A 20290-nucleotide genomic window follows, 5' to 3' on the forward strand; every position below is an offset into this window, starting at 1 on the left:
AAAATAATCAGGATCATTCTTCCCCTTTGGAAGAATGTAGCACACTTGATGCATTGGGACACTCAGTCAGCACAGATGAAACTAACTTTGAATCTTAATGGTGATGTAAAAGTTTGAGAGATCTTCATGTAAGTACTAAATTTACAGGAGTCACTTCTGATAGTAATTATTTTGTTGCTGATTATGGAGGTGAATGTGCCTCTTGATTTGTCTGCTGAAGGAGTGGTAGAAGAATATATCAGGCAGAGATAGCAAATAGATTTGAAGTAATTTTTTGCCATAAAGGTCATCAAAACCAGGAAAGGTGGGGCATAAGCCTTATTCTAGTATCTGTTTTAGTTAATAATACAGACATTGGCCAGGTTCCTGTGCAGTTCTGATAATACAGTAAATAAGATTTGTGTTTGCAGTGCTTACGTGTAGATAGCAGTCTGAAAATACTAAGAACCGTATTAAAACAAACGCGAGAACTTCACTAAAACAAACGTCAGAACTTTCTGCGTTTTTATTTGCGATGGGCAGAATACTTGTATTTCACAACAGTTAGCAGGCAAAACAAAGGAGTTGTTATGAAACTGTTTAAAAAGGGTCTTATTGATAAGTTTTACTCAATTAGCTCACTGAAGTGATAACTCTTACTTCAGATAGTACCAAGGAGAAGCGATCAGGCTCTTAGTCATTTGCAAGTGTTAAGGGCTACTACATAGTATAGGACAACTCCTTTTGTTGAATCCCTTTTGCTATAAGGATAATTGTTCTTCCTTTCAACTTCTTGAAGCATCTACATGTAGCTTTTAAGACTGCAGTAAAGAAAAGGTGTCTTCAGAAGATAGGCTAGGTACCTGTCATGGCAGAGTTTGAAGCCAATCTTTGTGTCAGTGTTCCCTGAATGTAGGCTGAATTTCCATATGGAAATAATATTTTAAATTTTTTTTGTTTTTTTAAAAAAAACCCTCTCTGGACAAATCCAGTGGTTTTCCAGTGTTTCATCCAGATATTTTTTCTGGAGAAAGCAGTCAGAAAAACTGAACTGACTCTTAGCTGTTTCACTTCATTTCTGTATGGCACTTCAGAATTAGCAGTGGACTGGTTAGACTTGTCAGTGTGCATAGTCGTGGAAGTTGCATTGCATCAGTTCATATTGGAAAGTTTATCAGCTTTTGTTAGGACAGTACTTTAAAAAAACAAAAAACAAAAAGCCATGAAAACCAACAAAACCCCAACAAATTTCACCACCACCACCAAAAAAAACCCCCAAAACCAAGAGGCTTGCGTTTGCCTGAAGTTATTAAAGTTATTAGATTTGTAGAGATAAGAGGCCTCTTCACTTACTGGCAGTTTTCCTCTGTGCTTCTGGTGCACAGGGTTCAAATTGTGGATATTTTTGTTTAAGGTGCTTTCTTAAATTGATTTTACTGGTGGCAGTTTTGATACTTACTCTCTTGTATTCAGTATTCTCCTACTTAGTGTACTGCTTTTAGACAGTTTCATTCACTAATGATACTACTTTTTAAGATGGAAGATACTATTCTATCAGTGTCCAAATTGCTTTCCTAACTAGTATTTTCTCATTTTTTGTTTTGACGTTAGTTGAAAAATGTGTATAGCCACTGCTTGACATTCCATTCCTCTGATTCCAATTTAGATCTGGTCAATTCTGTTTCCTCTTGTTATATATACAGTATATTGAAATAATGTTGATTTTTTTTTTTTTTTTTTTTTTTTTTTTAGATTTTATTCTGTTGCTTTCAGTCGTCTTTTCTCGTGAATTTTGTCACCAGTCCTCAATTAGTTTTGCTTCTGCATCTCTTGCTGGTTTTCCTTTTTTTTTTTTTTTAATGGAGCAGTATACCAGGGTACTTTCTCTCCCCCTGTTCTGTGAAGTTTCCATATAAGCCCAATTCTCTTTGTTCCTGGGCAGTCTCTGTTCAGTTACTTTTGTCCAGACAAGTACTTCCCTACAGCATTTCATCTTACTCTGGATCTGTCATGTTCCTCCCTCTCCCCATCACAATTTTTGTTGTTCCTAATCCTGTAAGAGTTATAGTGTGCTTGGAACATCACCACCATTAACTACAGAATGGGGAAGTCACTGTTACTATTCAACCAATGTGATAATCCAACAACTGCTTGTTCGTTGCTTTTTGGAATTTGGAGCTGGCCGTATCAGTGGCTTGTGAGACAGGGTGTCCCTAACAAGCACTGTTAACAGTGCTGTCTCCCAGCTGAATTATTTGTTGCCTTTAACTTGTAGAAGTGGTTAGGATTGGAAAGAAAATAGAATCTAAAGAATTCAAGAACCTCTGATATGTTATTCAACAAAGGACAAAATCCTTGATCTAGACAGAGGAGGAAAATTAAGTTATTTGGGGAAAGCCAAAGAAAGATCCTGAGTGTTACATTGTGAAAGCGAGAAATGTGTTTTGGGAGGGGTGGACAGAAGACAGTGGAGGATGGCTTCATCTTGGAGGAGTTTTGTTATCACATTTCGCTACTCTTCTCTCTTGACATATTTCAGTCCTCTTCATCATTTTAGAAGTGTGTGGGAAGCTATTATCATTTTGCTATCCTTTTGCTACTCCAGGAGGGATGGATTAAATAGAACTTTGAATGAATTCAGTGACTGCAATCTGTTGCTAGTGGCTTTGTGGGGAATGTATTGAAAGCTGTGAAGAAACAGGACACTTTGTTCTTGCTAAGGTGGAGCATTTCTAAAGCAGCAGAACTGGGAGAAAGAATTGGTTTTGAAGTGATGAAAGTAAACAAAAGAAAGCTGAGTCCAGGTTTTGGAAGCTTAATTCTCTTAATAAACGTTGCCCCAGAAGGCTGGTGTGTGTGTGTGTTTGTATACAGATAAACTTCAGGATGGTTGTTATAGAGCTTGTTATACAGCTTGAATTAGTATTTACTATACAGAAAGTTTCTCCTAATGTAAGATGGGTTAAAAGAGCATGTGTAATTTTCTGTCTAAAATTGAAACTTTTTGCCAAGCTCATAGCTGAATACAAACAATAGGTTTGCTTTTCTAAATACCTTCTCAGAACCATAGAGAAATAGTATTCATACTGGGCTGTTTTAATATAGGTTAAAAATTACCGGTATGATTCAAATAATTTTTTCTCCTATATTTGTTGCTCTCATCAGATGAGGAAACTTTAGTAGTTTGTAGATTTTTTTGATACACTTGTCATGAACTGGTCTACTGTTGTTGCATCACAAAACCCCCCCATATTTGAAAGGTTAACATCAAGATATTCCTGAAGTTGATATGTACCATTGGTGCACTTTCTTTCAAAAGTGACACTCAGTTTCCTCTCAGTGATTAACCAGCTGGTGTAGATGTTTTGCTAAGAAACTCCTTGCCCTTAATTATGCAAAAAAATTTTAAAAGTCACATGGGCATGTCCTTTGGATATCAGAATTGATTAATAGTTCCAGCCAGTGGAAAGCTAGATACGTGCAACCTTTCTCCTTGGGTGAAAGGAACCTTCAAACGTTTGGTCTTGCAACACTGGACCATAGTTGGAGAAACAGGAAGCAAACACGTCAGCTTTGTCCAGGATCTTCACTGCTCCTTCTAGAAGTCTGTGGCCTCTTCCTTTTTCATCTGCTTTCTTAATTTCTGTCTTGGAAGCCAGAAGTAACTTCATGTTGTTCTCCTAAAAGTTGAGTCATTTATCAGCTTCTCCTTTGCCAAATAATGTAGTGGATTCCGTTACAGATTTCTTCTGTCTAGGGCCATTTATTGTGTTGCCCACTTGCTTTTGCCTTTCTGTCTCAATCCTCTTGTTTCGTGACTTTGTGTTTTCTGCAGTGCTTGCAGCTAGTTCTTGCTGTTAGAAACACCTTGAGGACTCTGAATTCAAAGTGCCCAAGGTCTTGGCCCGTTATTGTTTCAGTTAGTAGCCTGTATTCATCTATAACTCATACTGCTTGCAGACTTTTATCTGTTGGGTGATATGCAGGCTCAGGGAGCCCCTTTAAAGGGGCTATAATGTATACCTGAAAGGGTGGATCATGCTGGTTTTCATTACGAAACCAGTTAGGATAACTATAGAGTTCTTGGAACCCTTCTGTGCTCCTTGTGTATTGTGAAGAGTGTTGCCTTGGTGGTGAGTACGCTTTAGGCTTGTCCCAAGGTGTGCTGGCATGGTGGACCAGAACTTGTAACTATTAAAAACAGCATAGTTGACTAGCTGTTGGGTGTCTGTCTGCATGGTGTGAATGGTTACTGCAGATGCGCTTCCTAAAGGACGTTGTGCTTTGTATTTGCCAGTCTCTGAGGAAAACTGGAAAAATCCTTTCATTGGGAAAAAAAAAAAATCTTAAATCAGACAAAATCAAACAAAAACTTCAACACCACCAATCTCCCCAGCCCAACTTATTTCCCCCCACCCCCAAAAAATACCCAAAGCACCCCAACAAAAAAGTCCCGCTCAGCTGGATGTGCAGCTTGCTTTTTTAAAAAATAAGAAAGTCTGTCTTTGTCCCCAAAAGTTAGAAACATGTGGTAGCAGGGCTGTATTGTGTGGGGCCAAAGCAAAACTGCTTGGGACCCTCAAATACAGAAACTATGTATTGTTGTTTATTTAAGTTAGCTTTCTGATAATCAGCTGTGTGACTAATGACTAGTAGAGTTTCCTCATGCTTTCCTTTACTGTTTGTAGTTAATTTTATATAATTAGTAATATGTAATTTGTTTATTAATTAACAAATTAATAATTTAATTCATTTTAGTAGTTTGTTGTGAATTCTATTAATAAGCATACCACACTTGACAGCTGCCTTTCTGTGCATACCTTCAGACAGCTGTGGCATTCTGTTTTAGCACTCAGGTCAGCAGTGAGCATCTGTAGCTTCTGAGTGATGTGATTTGCAGGGCTTTCAAGTGTCACTCCAATATGAAACTGGCTTTGGTGCTGTGTTAAAACTGAGTTTTCATTCTGGGGTGGGGTGACCCTTTGAGGCTGATCATACTGTTACTGAGTTGCCCTGGGATTCCCTTGCCCATCTAGTGTAGCCCTGCTCTATAGATCTCTCCCTTGGTCTCTTCTCTGCCTTATTGGTCTTCAAAGTAAGTGGAATGTGTCCTTTACTATTTACAGTATGCTTGGTCTATGTGAGGTCCAGTTATTAATAAAAGCTGTGTTCATTCCTGTCATCAACATTGGGCTCAGAAATCCCCTGAACTGAAAATAGTCATAGACAGGAGAATGTTCAGGGGAAGTACCATTTAGGCTTGTCTGGTTCATACTCTCCTCAGCTGTCTGTTAATCCTGCTGTTGGAGATGTGCAGATGGATTGCTGGAGCCTTAGTTTGAATAAGAATAAACCCACTACTAGTGGGAGCAGAAGGCCCTGCACCTCTGGGTAGACGCTCTTAACTATGTCCTTCTTCCTTATCCTTGCTTTGCACCAAGAAAGGGGAATGAATGAACAGTAGTCTGGAACTGGGGAAGAGAATGAACTCTCTAAATATGCAAGTATATGACGTGTGTGTGGATGCAACCTAATCTTACTTTGTCTCTTGATTCTCTTGAATTTTCTACTACTGCAGAGACCTGTTGTCTGAAGAAGTGGAGGTGGGAGAAGTCGATTTCACTATCTCAGTGTTGAAGTTTTTGTCTGATTCTTTAAATTTTTTTTTTTTTTGAGGTAGTGAAACATTGAAGGCTTTATGGCTTTTATGTTTTACACGTGTTCTTGAATTTAGCTCTAGGGAAGTTGGTCTTTCTCCCCCCAAGGGAGTTTCCTGTGTATATGGAAAAAATACAAAACAGAAGTGAAAAATACCTCAGGCTTCCAAACCTGCTGCTCACATTTCACTTCTCCCACTGCTCTTCTCGTCATAGAAACAGTCCAGTAGTTCTTCCTTGCTCCCCATAGCAATACCATCTATTTAAAGAGCTAGACACCATCATAGCTAATATAGTAGGTAACTTGGCACACAAAATTATTACAACAACCTGTGAACCACTGGGGAAATTAAAAAAAAAGTTAGTTACACAGTGAAATACGTCTCTGGTGTTTATCTTTCAATTGCCAGAATGTTTTATTAAGCTTTCTTCAGGCTAGTAAACATAACATAATTTGATACCTGTTCCAAGAGGTTGAGAGTCATAAATTTAGTTTGCAACTCATGGGTTTTTTGTTTAAAAATCCACTTAAGGCAGGGCCCCTAAAATTGTGTGTAACTCAACAATTAAGTTGCATTTCATATTTTATTATTGTCATTAGAAATGCAGGAAGACCCTCTGCTTACAATCTGACTGTAGAGCAAACAGTTGGCTTCTATATTGCTTATGCTTGTGTGAACAGCATGTAGATAACAAATGGAAAAGACCTGTAAGATGAAATATTGCTGTTGTATTCTGTACACATGAATGCTGCTTAGACAGTATTTGAAGTTTCCCATAGCCATAGAAGATAATTTAAGCACTTTAAAGTTGGCATTCTGATTTTTCTTCATTTGTTTAGACTGGTTTTTGCATATGCTATTGTCAGGTTAACAGGGTTTTGGTTTGGGGTATTTTTTGTCTCTTGAGGAGTTCTGTAAACAGCAGAACTCAAGAACTTGCATTTTCTATACATTTGTGCCCTGTATGGTGAGGAATGTTTATAGAACAATGCCATGAGCTCCTTCATCCTCATGGGCAAAGGTAGCTGTAGCGTAGCTAAGGCCTATGTTTGCTATCTATCCCAGTGGCATCTACCCCAATGGCATCCACAAAGTGGCCAACTGTGAAACAGTATGTGATTTCCAAGTTCTGCTTGTCTTTTTCAATGACACTGGTATTTTGGAAATGTCTTTCCAGCTTTCATAAAACTCGTGGCAACTTAATTCTCTTTAAAAACTCTTTTCATTTTTAGACTTAGCACTGATTTATGAGTTCCAAAGTTATTGGAAAGGTGGCTAATCAGTTTAATAGCATAAGCTTAATTTCTTAGTAAACTGGGAAACTAAAGCAATGAAGGAGTATTTAGCGGAATACTAAGCCTGCTCTGTGGACACATTAGTGTATCCGTATTTTCCAGATTGCATTAATGCCTTGAAATAAAAGATACCATCCCTCCAAAATGCTGAACTTCAAGTTTTAACTTCTGATACAGGTCATTCCCTAGTTTTCCTTAGGATGAGACTTTATTTTTGTTCATTCATCTTGGCTGCACACGCATCTTCATGTTTTAATTCAGGGGTTCAACTTATCTATCTGATTTCTGAACCTTAACGATTGCATTTGTCCACAGTTTTCCCATTTTTCTTGGAGAGCTCATTCTGCCCTGTTTGAAGCAGCAGCAGGTAGGGATTGCAGGAAAGAAATCCCCCTTTTGATCAGCATGTTCTATGTGCTGCAGCCTTAGCAGCTCTCTGTTGGCAGTCATTTTTAAACCAGTCAAAATATGAGTGAGATGGAGGTAGCTGCTAACTGAAATGCCTTCTTAAATTTAGTTGTTTAGAACTTCAAAACGGTTTTGACAATTTACTTTCCCTTCTGGCCTGATTGTACTTGAAAGGATGAGACAATGTTTTGAAAAGAGGTTGGGTTCAGAGCTCAGCAGTCGGGAGCCTTCGCAACACTGCTTAGGCACGCTTATCATGCAGTAAAATCCTTACACAAAAATTTGTGCCAGCACAGGCGTTATTCTGGGAAATTGGTGCTGTACCAGTCACGGGTTTAAGATCATGCAAAAGTTAAGTCCTGTTGCTTGAAGCTTTCTTTTAAAATACTGGTTCCTTAAACACTTGGAACACCTAGGTCAAGTAAAAGTTGTCTCAAACATGCTTGTTTTCAAGTTGGCTTCATAGTTTATAGTGTACCTCATTAAGATGCAGGGAGAAGTTTTACCAGTAATTTGCATCTGTGTGGAGTTTAAACTTGACAAACCTGAAAAGCGAGCCGACTTGAATTAAGCATGATTCACACAATTTCCATTTAAAAAAATGAACAATAATAACTGCTTTGCATTTGTACTCTGCAGACTACTTTTTTTTTTCCTTACAAAAAATGTGCCATAAAAGCTATTTGGGCACAATAGGAGCACGTGTAACAACATAAGAGAACTGTAATATTGTAATACCAGAAGAAAAAATGATAAGGTGTTAGTCTGCTGACATCCCAGACATGTAATCTAATCTTTTCATATGGTTGTTGTAAATGTACTGTGATAAGGAGGAGTAAAAGCATATTTTTGGATTGTGTTTAATTATCTTGTTGAAGGATCATTGACCCATTTGCCACAACAGCTATTAAAAATATTATTGTATTTGAGGATAGTCATTGTGGAAATTACATTTCTGTAGCAATTTGTTTTTAAGTATTTGAGTTTTGCAGTTAAAAATAACAGTAATTAAAAGGAACTTAAATACTTTAAACAGTAACACATTACTTGTGCATCCTCTGTTTTCCCCTTTCAAAAGTCAAGTATCTGTTAAATGGGAATCTGAATTTCTGTGCCTTTCCTATGTGGGAATGTTCTGTTAATTTTTGCAGGGGCTGTAGTGAAGTATGAATTAATGTCTGAGAAACATAGGAATGATTTATCTATGAATCAATGAACAACCACAGTAAAGACTGACAATGCAGAATGGCCTCCAAATGATTTGGTTGTCCTAGAAAGTTAAAAAAAAGCCTTCTAATTCTCCCTTTTTTTCTGGTATGTGTGTTCATTGCTGCTGTTTTTATATTCATGGGATGATGTATTCATAAACTTAATTACGAAACAATATACTTGAGATTGATTAATTCTAGGATACTGACAGCTCATTTTGCAACTGCGCCCAGTTAATGTTAGTGTAACCACATAATTCCTGGGTGATGCAATAAGAAAACATCTGAAATCTAGGAAACCCTGTAATTTTATAAAACAGGTTGGCACTAAATCCAGATTTGTTAAAAAAGTATATGTATTCACAGGTTCTGTGTCACCATTTTAATCTACTGAGGAGATAAATTTTATTTGCCAATTTGGAAATTACTGTTTGTATGGAAACTGCTTATGCGCTGATAACTTGTGCTCTGCTTACATTCTGGTATCATTTCTGAATTGTTTTACAAGTCTAGAATCAGTAGATAAGACTGAGTTGCATAGAAGTGAGTTTATATAACTTTTAATTGATATAAGGAGCTGCTTCTATTTTGCATTTTGAAGGATTACAGCAGTGTGGAAGTTAGAGGAAGAGGAGGAATGAAAGGAGAGGGTACAGACTGTAATAACACTGCATCTAAAAAAAAACCCTGCAGTATAAAAGGTTGGGTCAAATGACTTGAGTTGTTGGAGGAAGGAGATGATAGGTAAGGAATCATCCCCATTTCTGGAAGGTTTGGGTTTTTTTTTTTTTTAGTAAGTATCAAAATCTAGTGAAGATTTTTAAAGCTGGCTCATGAAAGTTTTGTTCTGGTGGGTCAAGCACTGTATATACTATTGCTGTCAGAAGCTGCCCATTCCAAAACAAGATCAGTAAAGGGAATGCATGAATTGTTAGGGCTTTTTTAAAAAAATTCATTATTTAAAGTACAGTGAAGCTGCTCTAAACTGAAGCTGTGGATGCACTACTTCTCTAGTAGCATGGTGCTACTGAAGTGGGAGGTCACTTCTCTGAGTCTTGCTGTTGATCACATTGTGGAGTGGTGGTACTGACACTCACTGAGTTTGTGACTCAATCAATAAAATTCACTTTCCTACCTTCCTGTCATCCCCCTCCTCCCTCAAAGGATAGTTTTTATTCTGAGTTACTGATTTGAATCTCTCTGTGGAAAGGTCTGACAAGTGCTGGAGATTGGTATGTCAGGGTAGGTCAGTATAGCTGGAGGAAGCTGACAGGCAAGACCTGTGTTTGGTGGTGAGAAGTCAGCTTAGCTGCCTGTGAAGCCAGAGTCCAGCGCTGAACTGGGGTGGCTGGGACACAGACACGTTTTCTTACCATGACCTAGCAGAGGTGGGAAAGGCATTTGAGACAGTGGTGACTTAAACTGTCAAAACCAGACTTGTCAGAGCTGGTCTGCTTAAATCTTAGGGATGTTAGTATACTTAGCTGTCATTTTGCGTTAAGTTCTGACTGCATTTGGGGTGAGAGCCTTATAACTATCCTAAGCTAAACCTTAACTAAGGATATGTTAGTCGTGGTTAGATATCTTAATTATGCTTAAGACTATTTTTTTGCAAGTCATTTTATTTACAGGATTCTTTGGTGGGGTTTTTTTTGTTACATACATCTTGCCTATGAGACTTACAGGCTTGCTAGAATGTGAGAAAGCAAGCTCAGCTGCTCCTTCCATGTAGTCTCTTTCAGCTTCTGTTACAGCTGAATTTGCTGAGGTGACCGGCCAGCTTTCTGCAACCAAAACCACTGGTTTCCCTGTGTTTCCCGCTTCCCAGTGTATTTATTAGTGGTGTGACAGATTGATGGACTGAGTTGGCTCCCTCTGAGGGTCTGAGCTCTGCAGGTGGTGCAGGGGAAGCTTGTTGAGGAGCTTGGCACAGGACAGTAAGCCCCTTAGAGACAGATTAGTACATTCTCCTTGTTTTTCTGCTGATTAGGAAGCAGTTGCAGTAGTAAGGAAGCTGATTGTGTTTGTGGGTATAGAGTAAGGAAAAACACACAGATGAGTGATTAACCTGTTACTTTAATAGAACAGTGGTTAGAAATTTTGAGCTGACCAATTGCTATCCCCATCAATAAGCTGTTATCTCTTTAAAAGATGTTCAAAAGAAGTACGTATTCGCCTTTATGGTTAGTGAGGTTACGCTGGCTTTTTAAAAATCTTCCTCCTTTGCAAGTTCAGTATTGTTCTTTACCACTTCCTTGCAAAATCATTCACGATTTCTGCTTCTGCTGTGTATTTTTGGCATTACAGTGAACAGTGACAATTCAAAGAAAACCGTGAACCTGAAGGTTTTGTGCTATTTTATTTCATTTTTTTAATTGCCTTCTGCAATGATGAATGCTTATCTTCCAGTTGAAGGTGGAAGTTATACTGAAAGAGGGGAACCTGTTCTCTGAACACTACAGGCATTCAGTCATTTGAAAGTATGGTTGAGCAAATCCTCAGGCACTATAGTGTAGTGGAGGGCTCTCACATAGGCAGGAAAGTGGTCTAAAAAGTCTCATTTGTGACTTCAGTCAAGTAATCAGGCAGCAGAGGTAACAGTCAGTAGGTTTATTAAAGTTGATTCCTAGTGCACCTAAAACCATCCTCCTTTAAAGTAAATCTTATTTGCAGTTATGGGGGGATGGTGACTTTAAAAAGCACTGCTTTATTAATCAATACTTCTTCTCTTACCGTATTTAGAAATTTATTTGCTTAAACAGTAGCTGCTTCATTTTTAAACACTCACCAGTACTTAAATTATTGTTTAGCAGGGAACATGGAATCTCTTTCTTAGAAATTAAAGTGAAGGTCACTTGTGAAATATCTATTCACAGGTGATGTGCAAGGTGAGTTCCAAGGGAAAATTTGCTGTGCTGGATGAATAAGAATCCCAGTAACCATATGCCAAGCAAAGTCGTTGTCACAAACAGCTGTGAAAGTGGGATGTTACGTGTGGAAGTGTTCTGTGGACTGGTTTTGCCTGTTAGCAGTTTACCATCATTTTAGTAGCTGGTTTTGTGAACTATGTGCACTTGTTATCCATTTTCTTAACAGTCATTCTTTTTTGGTTTGAGTGGATGGACATAAAACTAATGAGCCTTATATTGCACATTCCCTATGCAGTTACAATGGCTGAGCCAAATTATATTGTGTTTTAGGGACTGAGGCATGTTGGCATGCTGATTTTTCGAGCTGATTATCACTTACTAAGGTAAGTGTGTGCACATCTGCAGTTTCCACTGAACTTTGCAGCCAACGCTGAGTCAATCAAAAATAAATAATAGCATATGAATAAAAAAGAATCTTCAATAAATTGAGTAATTTTTATCATGTTTCTCATGTTCTACACCATTTCCAATACTCACATTCCAACACTGTAATGGCATCCTTTAAGCTGATACCTCTAACTTGAATTGTATACTTGAGATCTTTGGGCTACTGTAACTTCTAGCAGCAGGTACCTACAGCAAAAAGCAAAACCAGGGATAATGCATCTCCAGATATATGTTTAAGCACTTTTGTTCTTAAATAAGCTGACATTACTGTCTGTCTTGCCTTAGCATGGCAGAGTTGTGTCAGTTCTGTCTGGATTAGAATCGTGTCCTTTTTGGACTAGAACTTCAAATATATATATATATATATATTTTTTTTTTTTAGAATCATGTAGTAGTTTAGTGATTTAGCAGCTGAAGTTTTTTCCCAAATGTAGACTACTGTAAAGAAGTGAATTTGTTTACTTTCTGGAAGTTGTTTAAAAGTGAGCCTATGTACTGATACAGTGCAAGCTGTATTTAAATTGCAGTTGTAGTTCTGTGATTTTCTTTTTATGGAGATTGGAAAAGAGAGGACAATAATGAAAGCAGTGTGGGAGGATGAAAGCAGGTCAGAAAAGGGAGAGGGAGTTTCTAATTGAACCAGTGACTTCCAGTGAGAGGGCGTGACTAAATGAAGCAGAGCTTTCTCTATTGTATTTATGTCAGTATTATTTGATATAGTGCCAAAAGTATATGTAGTGCTGTACAGTAGAAGACTTGTTTCAAGCATGTAACATGTTCCCTGTGCTGGAGGACTTAAATTCTTTAAGTGTAGACTGGAGCAGTACAGGATCATGCAGTACAAAGATGTGATAGTGCATGGTTGGTGGCATTCATCCTGGAGCAGGTGGGTCTTCTTTTTGTTTGCTTGTTTTCCTTGAAGAGAGGGAATGATTTGTGTATCAATCAGAAGCTTTCTGGTTTTGTGATTTCAGGGGCTGCTGTGCCCCCTACTTCCAGGGAGACACGGTGCAGTTGGACTACCCATCATTCCCTCTTTAGAGAGGAGAAAAGGACTTTAGGAGCAGAAGTGCTAGCATTGTTCATATTCCTTAGACATTCCTGATTGGTGAGGTTTAAATTGCTTTTGTTTCCCTTTGTAGGCTGTGTAAGAAAGGGGGTACAGTCTCAGATTAGCTGAGGTTAGCTCTTTGTACATCACATGTGGATATGAAAACTGTATTTATTTTTACAAATGCGTTGGCTTCTAGTTCAACACCTGATCTTCAGAACAAAGTCTTCATGGCAATATTTATTACAGTAGGCACCCTAATGAGAATCAAGGCCTAAGTGCTGCTGGCAGGCAAAAGTGAGAGTGAGTTGATGACTGTATGTGACTCCGTTCGGGCATGTGTTCATCATGAATGGTGAACCAGTCTGTGGTGTGATGGTGATCTGAAAACTGTCATTTTGCTGACTTCATCAGCTCCAGCAGATCACACTTACACTGTTGCACCTTGAGGGATCAACAGGGGAGATAGGTGTCATTTCTTCAGCAGTTTCTGTATCTCAGGTGTGTGATAGTATAAGAAGAATAAATAAGAGCCTCTGAAATGCATCGCTTACCTTTTCTTATGTAGTTACATATGTCTCATTTCATAAATCTAAGTATGTTCATAGAAAAAGAGAACATTCCTAAATTATATATATATATGGATATATAGATACCACTGCAAGGTAATGGTTCTGCCTATCTTCAATGTCTTCTGCACCTTTCTTAGAACTGAATAATGACCACAGTGTTATTTTTTACTGAGGAAGTGGCACAACAGCAACTTCTGTGGCTCTGCTTAGTGAAAGGAAATAGCAGAAGACAGTAAAATATTTAGGGTAGGAGTAAGTCTAAGGATTTAAAAACTCCTTTCTCTGAGATGCTATGTGGATAAAGCCACAGTAGTTAGATACTCTCACAGTGTAGGCTGGGTCATATTAGGCTGCATGGCATTAAGTTACGACAAACTATAAAGACCAATGGAAGACCAAAAAACCCTGTATGGGACATGGAGAGTGGTAGCCTGAGAAAAATAAATTGGCTCAGAACTTTGTGAAGAACGAAGGTGGTGTGGAATCATTGGCTGCACAGTATGGAGTGACTGAGGGAAGAATGACTTTATCACCTGTACTTCCTTTTGACAATATAAGCTTGTTTATTTTAGTTATTTCCTTTTAGTTTGTGTTTCCACTGTGGTGTTTGTTTAACACTGGATATACTGGCTACTGGTAGTACAACTGCCATTGTTTCCCTTAATTATCAGACCTGTGGATATTGCACCCATTTTTGTTTGGGAGGAGGTAGGATTTTTAGGTCTTTTAGTCATTCGTATAGTTCATTTATTCAGTATCCTGATCCATAGAAACGAAAAATGTGAAATGTTCCCTTTAAGCACAAGTAATATTAATGGCTTGGGTTTGCTTCCATTTTAACAGAATTCCTGTATCTAACTATATATAATTTGCATTAACCTATTTGAAATTGTGTCCTTTAGGTGTTTTCCTGTTTTAATTGTGCGTTGAACCTGTAGAACATCACTTTTCTGAGCTGTGCATTTATACCATTGGCAAATGATTTGTGCCCTATTTTCAGCTTCATTTAAAAAATAAAGCATATCAGTGTGGATTAAGGTGCACTTACAGAGATCAGATGCATTGGTTATCTCCAACAGTAAACAAGTATTAAAAGTCATGTGAATCAACAGCTAAATGTAATGTATATTTCATAGACTGATGATATCTGAAACCACTGTATAAAATTTTGTGGTCTTCTTGAAATGCTAGCTATTACCAGGTCATAAATGGCTGTTTTTTCAATATGCAGAAATTTTCTTTGTGTCTGTGAAACCACCAGATGGGATGTTTCCTAGTGATAGATGATCTTTTCACTTGGGGGTTGTGTTCTAAAATCTTTATAAGAGAATACCATTGTGGAGGTAAACGCAGAGGAATATTTTCAGTATTTGCATCTTCACAGAAATCTGTGCACAGGAAAATATGTCAACAGAAAACTCTTGTATTTTAAAATGTACATCTGCTGCTTTGCTTTTACTATTGATGTAACATGTTATCCAAAATGTAGAAATCCATAAAAGCAAAACAAGGCTGATCTGGAGTAGCTGAGTCTTACCATGTAGGTTGTGGTATATACCATTTGATCTGTATCAGACACTTTAATAAATGGAAGATTATGGAGTAGCTCCTGAGAACTACTCGGTGTGTCCTCCACATGGGCACTGTTGTACTTAGGTTGAGTTTGGTAATTTTAGGGAAGCTTAAAGTCTATGAATATGAACTTCCCTCATTGCTTCTTCATCTCACTAATTCGTCTGTGGTAAACAAATTGAAGCTGGAAACGGGCAGATATTAGAGGATTAAAAGGGAGTCCCAGAATGCAACTCGATTTCACCTCTTTCAGCTTTTCTCAGATGATGTCTCTGTTGATAGTTGAAAAAGGAATGTTTTTATGTTAATCCTCAAACTTCCAATGTAAAACAAGAAAACCATGTATTTCTCTTTCCTAGCTCTTAGATAACCTCAGTAGGCTGAGTAAACTTAGTGAGCTCACATATACTGGTGAGTTTGCAGTATACCCCATTTAATAGGTGGTGATCACATATCAATTTTAAATCTTTGAAAAGTATTTTTTTCTCATGGTAGAAGAGGTAGGCCCTGTTATGACAAGGGTTGTCTGGTGCTAAAGGCTGAATGTACATTTGATAGACTTCCTAGCTTTCCAGATATGTAGCAGTTGTTTTAAAGTTGAGAAAGAAAGATAAAAAAGCTTGTCGTAATTTAATTCCTTTGTCTAAAAGTCTCTTGTCCCACTGTCCAACCCCAAACTCTACACATTCTTTCACACACTTCATGGCTGTTTAAGACGACTAGAAGGTTGCATCTGACAGCTGACTCTGTGTGTAGAACTGGGATTAAGTGAAGCACAGAGGTTTCTTTTGCTAGACTCCTAACTACATTATACTTACAATAGTTGAAATGGCAGTGTTTCTTCCTCCCCAGTCCTGTCACTCTTAATGGCTTTTGGGATACCAGCTATTTGGTAGATAGATATTAGACATGTTTGAACTTCAGGCTCTCACCAAACTTCATTGTCACTTCATGTTGTTCAAGAGCAGAGGTTGGAATGTCTTAGCTTCTTTCTGAATTGGATAGTGTATTCCGAAACTTCTCTAGAGATGATACAGAAATCTGAAATTCTCTTCATTAGACTCCTGCTTCAAGCACTGGTTCCCTCAGACCACCTCTAGGGAAGTAAAAACTTTCTTTAGTCACTCTGTGTATTTAATTTAGTATTCTTAATCATTTCTATCCCCTAGTAAGCCTATGCAAAGCACACTGTAATTGTCTCAAACTCACTGTATTTGACAGCTTTGTTTAAGACAATTGGGACTTGCCACTCAGTCAGTCTCTGGGTCTCATACTGGCCTGAATTAGTGATTGCCATAGTTACTTCTGACAATGTTGTGAGGTTTGTGCTTGAAGAAAAAGAGCTCTAAGGATTACACTAAACAGTTAGGGGATAACTTCCTTCCAGGGAAGTTTTCCTCTGAGTGCTGTTTCTAGCTTCCATACTGAGGTATTACAGTTCTCTCTTGTAGGTTATTGAAGATTTCATCAAATGTGTTCTGCCTCAAAACCTGTGATATGTACTATCATAACTGGGCTAATAAAGAATTCGTTTTGCTATTCAGGAAGATGTTAGGCCTTTGCTAGATAGGTCAAAAGCACCAAGAAGTGTGTAGGGCCGGTTGGAAATTATTTGACATTCAGGAGTGAAACTTCTCCAATGAACAGGCACTCCATGCCTTTTCAAAATCCAGCAGTTGTTTCCCGTGTAGAAAGCATCAGTTTTTGAGTTTTCTTGTTGTACTGGGTCTGGCTGGGATGGAGTTAACTTTCTTTGTAGCAGCTGGTGTGTATGGTGCTGTGTTCTTTGTGACCAAAACAGTGTTGATAGCACACTAATGTTTTAGCTCTTGCTGAACAGTGTTTGCACAGCATCAAGGCCACCTCTGTTTCTCAGTCGCATGTCCGTTCCCCTGACAGTGACTGGGGGTGCACAAGACATTGGAAGGGGACACAATTGGTCAGATGACCCAAAATAGCTTCAGAAATATCCCATGCCACATAATGTCATGTTCAGCAGTGAAGTGGAGAGAAGAGGGGTTTAGAGAAGTTGCCTAGCTTACACTTGGGAACTGGGTGGGCATCAGTCTCCCCATGGGAGGTGGTACATTATTGGCTTGTTTTGTTTCTGTCTTTTTCCACTTCTCTTTCATGTGTTAAACAATTTGTATCTCAACCTACAGGTTTTCTTGCTTTTTACTCTGATGTTGGGGGTGGGGAAATAAGCAGCTGTGTGCCTTAGCCCCCAACAGTTGTGATGATCTCTTCATGCCTTGTGTAAGGCGAAAAGAAAATAAAGATATCACAGCTCAGATCTCAACACATGAAAACCTGCTGTCATATGGGTTTGGATTTTTCAGGGCAATTTAAAATTTTTAAGACACTGAAACTTCTGTCACAAAAAGTTGACAGAGAAGCAGTTACTGTAATGTATTGTTACTGGGCCTTGTGTATTCCAGAGTTAAATCTGAATGTTTCGCCTTGCCACAAGCTGTTCGGGTGCCTCATCTCCCATAATGTTCAGGCCCATGCTTCTCACTTAGCCAGTCTTAGTTTGCAACTCTTGTCTTTCCATACTCAGTTCTTGGTCTTTCTGTTATTCCCTCCTTGTTGGCCTCTCCAACATGCTTTCTGCTCAGCTTTGATTTCTACTGGTTTTTGCCTCTCTGGAGAGCATGGTTTACAGAAAGATCTGTGTTACTCCTACTAAATGCCAAAAAATTGTGTCAGTCTATAGGCCAAGTGAAGATAGAAATCTTCATGCAGTTTGCTGAAGTTTCCCTCTATTTGAATGTTGTGAAAATATTTTTTTAAGGCTTCTGTGCTTGATAAATAAAGGTGAATGGACTTTCTCAGGGACTGTAAAAAGGATGTTCTTGGCTGAAGGCCAATAGTGGACAAAAAAAGAAGTTCATATTCCCAACAAGAGGATGCTAGAGCATTTTAGTGACCACAGATTTTCAGTCAAAGTTGAGGATGTGATAGCATGTGATTTTTTTATATATTTTAAAAATAATTTTGTTCTTGTAAATAGCAAAACTGTTTTTTCTGATGCTAAAAGTTGATTTGACACATAGAACCATTGGGTTCAGCCAGAGCAGTCATGTTTATCTCCAGGAAGTAAGACTATATAACAGGAAAAAAGTTTAGTACTTATAGTCAAGACATAAAATAACTGATAGACTGTCTTTGTGCTCCTTTGTAGATGGTGGAAACAGTGGAAATTCATACTCCTGCAGCCATAGAAAACTACAGTATAGCATGTATTGTATCTGAGCTAGGAGTTCTAAATAGGATTTGGCATTTTGCTATTTTCTGAAAATATTTGAAACTTACCCTATATGTTTTCATGTTTTTACCTACTTGTTAAATGTATGAACAAAACTACCCAGTGTACTTAGAATCATAGAATCACTTAGGTTGGAAGAAACCTTTAAGATCATTGAGTCCAACCACTGCCTAACCCTGCCTAGTCCGCATCTAGACCATGTCCTCAAGCACAACATCTACATGCCTTTCAAATACCTCCAGGGATGGTGACTCCAACACTTCCCTGGGCAGCCTGTTCCAATACTTGACTACCCTTTCAGTAAAGAAATTCTTCCTGATACCTAACTTGTAAGATTCATGTTAGTGCACTTGTTCACATCCATAGTTACTTGAGGAGCAGTAAAGAGGTAAAAAGAAAGAGAATGGGGAAGAGAAGTTTTAACAGCAAACTGGGACTTGATAAATGAAAAGCAGGGACTTGAAATGAAAAATTATTTGGAACATGTTGTGGGAGAAAAGTTATGCCTACAGTGCAAAATGTGGAAATGAAATTAATTTATGCAAAACATCAGAAGACTAAATACGTGAGATATTAGAATACAAACTAGTGGTTGGAAAAAATACGGGGCTGGAAAAAGAATTATTAAAACAAGAATAACTTGCTGCAACAGTGATTATGGTATGACTCATGCCTTGTACTCGTGTTTGCAGTGCAGTGTGTTAGGGAAATACTAATAAAGTACAGCTTGCCCTGAATTAGTTTTGTGAATTGAAATGGCAATATGACTGTATGTCCAGAATTCGAGTACAGTACACCCAAAACAATGCTTAGTCTGGGGTAGTAAAATTAATTTTAAAAAAAGGAAAGGAATGCAATGAGCATTTCAGGTATAGTGATCTATAACTTAGAGTTAGGTTTAACTTAACAACCTTAACCACTTAACTTAACCACTGTAGGAATAGACCTGTAATGCACTTTTTGTTTCCTCTCCTGTATATTTTTGTTATCCATCAATCTGCTTATTTTCAAGATATAAACAAAGAGGAGAAATACTGAATATAAAAAGAAATTCCAGAATAGTTGAATCCAGGGAAAACCAACACGGAGAAAAATCTTGCAGTTTTTGTCATCTCTGACAGGTAACCTTGAAATATCTGAACTGGCTTGTTTTTCAACATGCCAGTCAAACATGGAAGTTTGAAATAACAGCAATTGTAGCTTGTACAATATCTGTCATTTACTACTAAACCACAGTTAATGTTTTTCTTGTACTTTCAAATGGGCTGTCTTAACATCAGAAAGAATAAAAAGCCCCTTCGTCTTCTCTGTGGTAGGTGATGGTGGGTTTTGTACTTCAGGTTACATTGTCAGTACAGGTATCTACATCGAGCTGCAGGCATATGGAAAGAGTAAACCAGATGTACGGTGAAATGAAATAGATGTAATACTTTATTTTTACTCTTTTTAATTTTCATGTTTTGTGTGTATATCTTGAGTTTTGCAATGCAGCTGAAAGTCTGGCATCCTGGATGCAGTTGCTGTGGAATATATCCAGTTCATAGGAGTATACATACTGGACCACACCTGCTAGTCATCAGTAAAGGACAATTAAGAAAATAATATGAAAGGGTAAATGTAGACTGGATTATTTTTTTCCTCCTTGTAACTTCTTTGCTGATGTTGGACATAGTTTAGGCTTGCCTGAAAACAAGTTTGTAAAAGTGGGTTGTTACGCTTAATGGAAGCTAATGGAGTTCTGTACCAGAACTTTGTTTAATCTTTTGGTTCTGTTCGTACTATCAATCTTCACAGCATCCTCTAGTAATATGTTTCACAACTTTGCTACTGCAGTGTTTGTAGAAATGAAATTATCAGGTATTAGATATATTTCCTAGTTCCTGTGTTGGTGAGAAGGAAATAATTAACTGTCTCCTTTGCACGTGTTTTGTCTCTTTTATTAGTGTCTTATGTCTTTGCAT

The sequence above is a fragment of the Gallinula chloropus genome (genome assembly GCF_964237585.1).
Source record: "Gallinula chloropus genome assembly, chromosome: 7".
In the NCBI taxonomy this organism is placed as follows: domain Eukaryota; kingdom Metazoa; phylum Chordata; class Aves; order Gruiformes; family Rallidae; genus Gallinula; species Gallinula chloropus.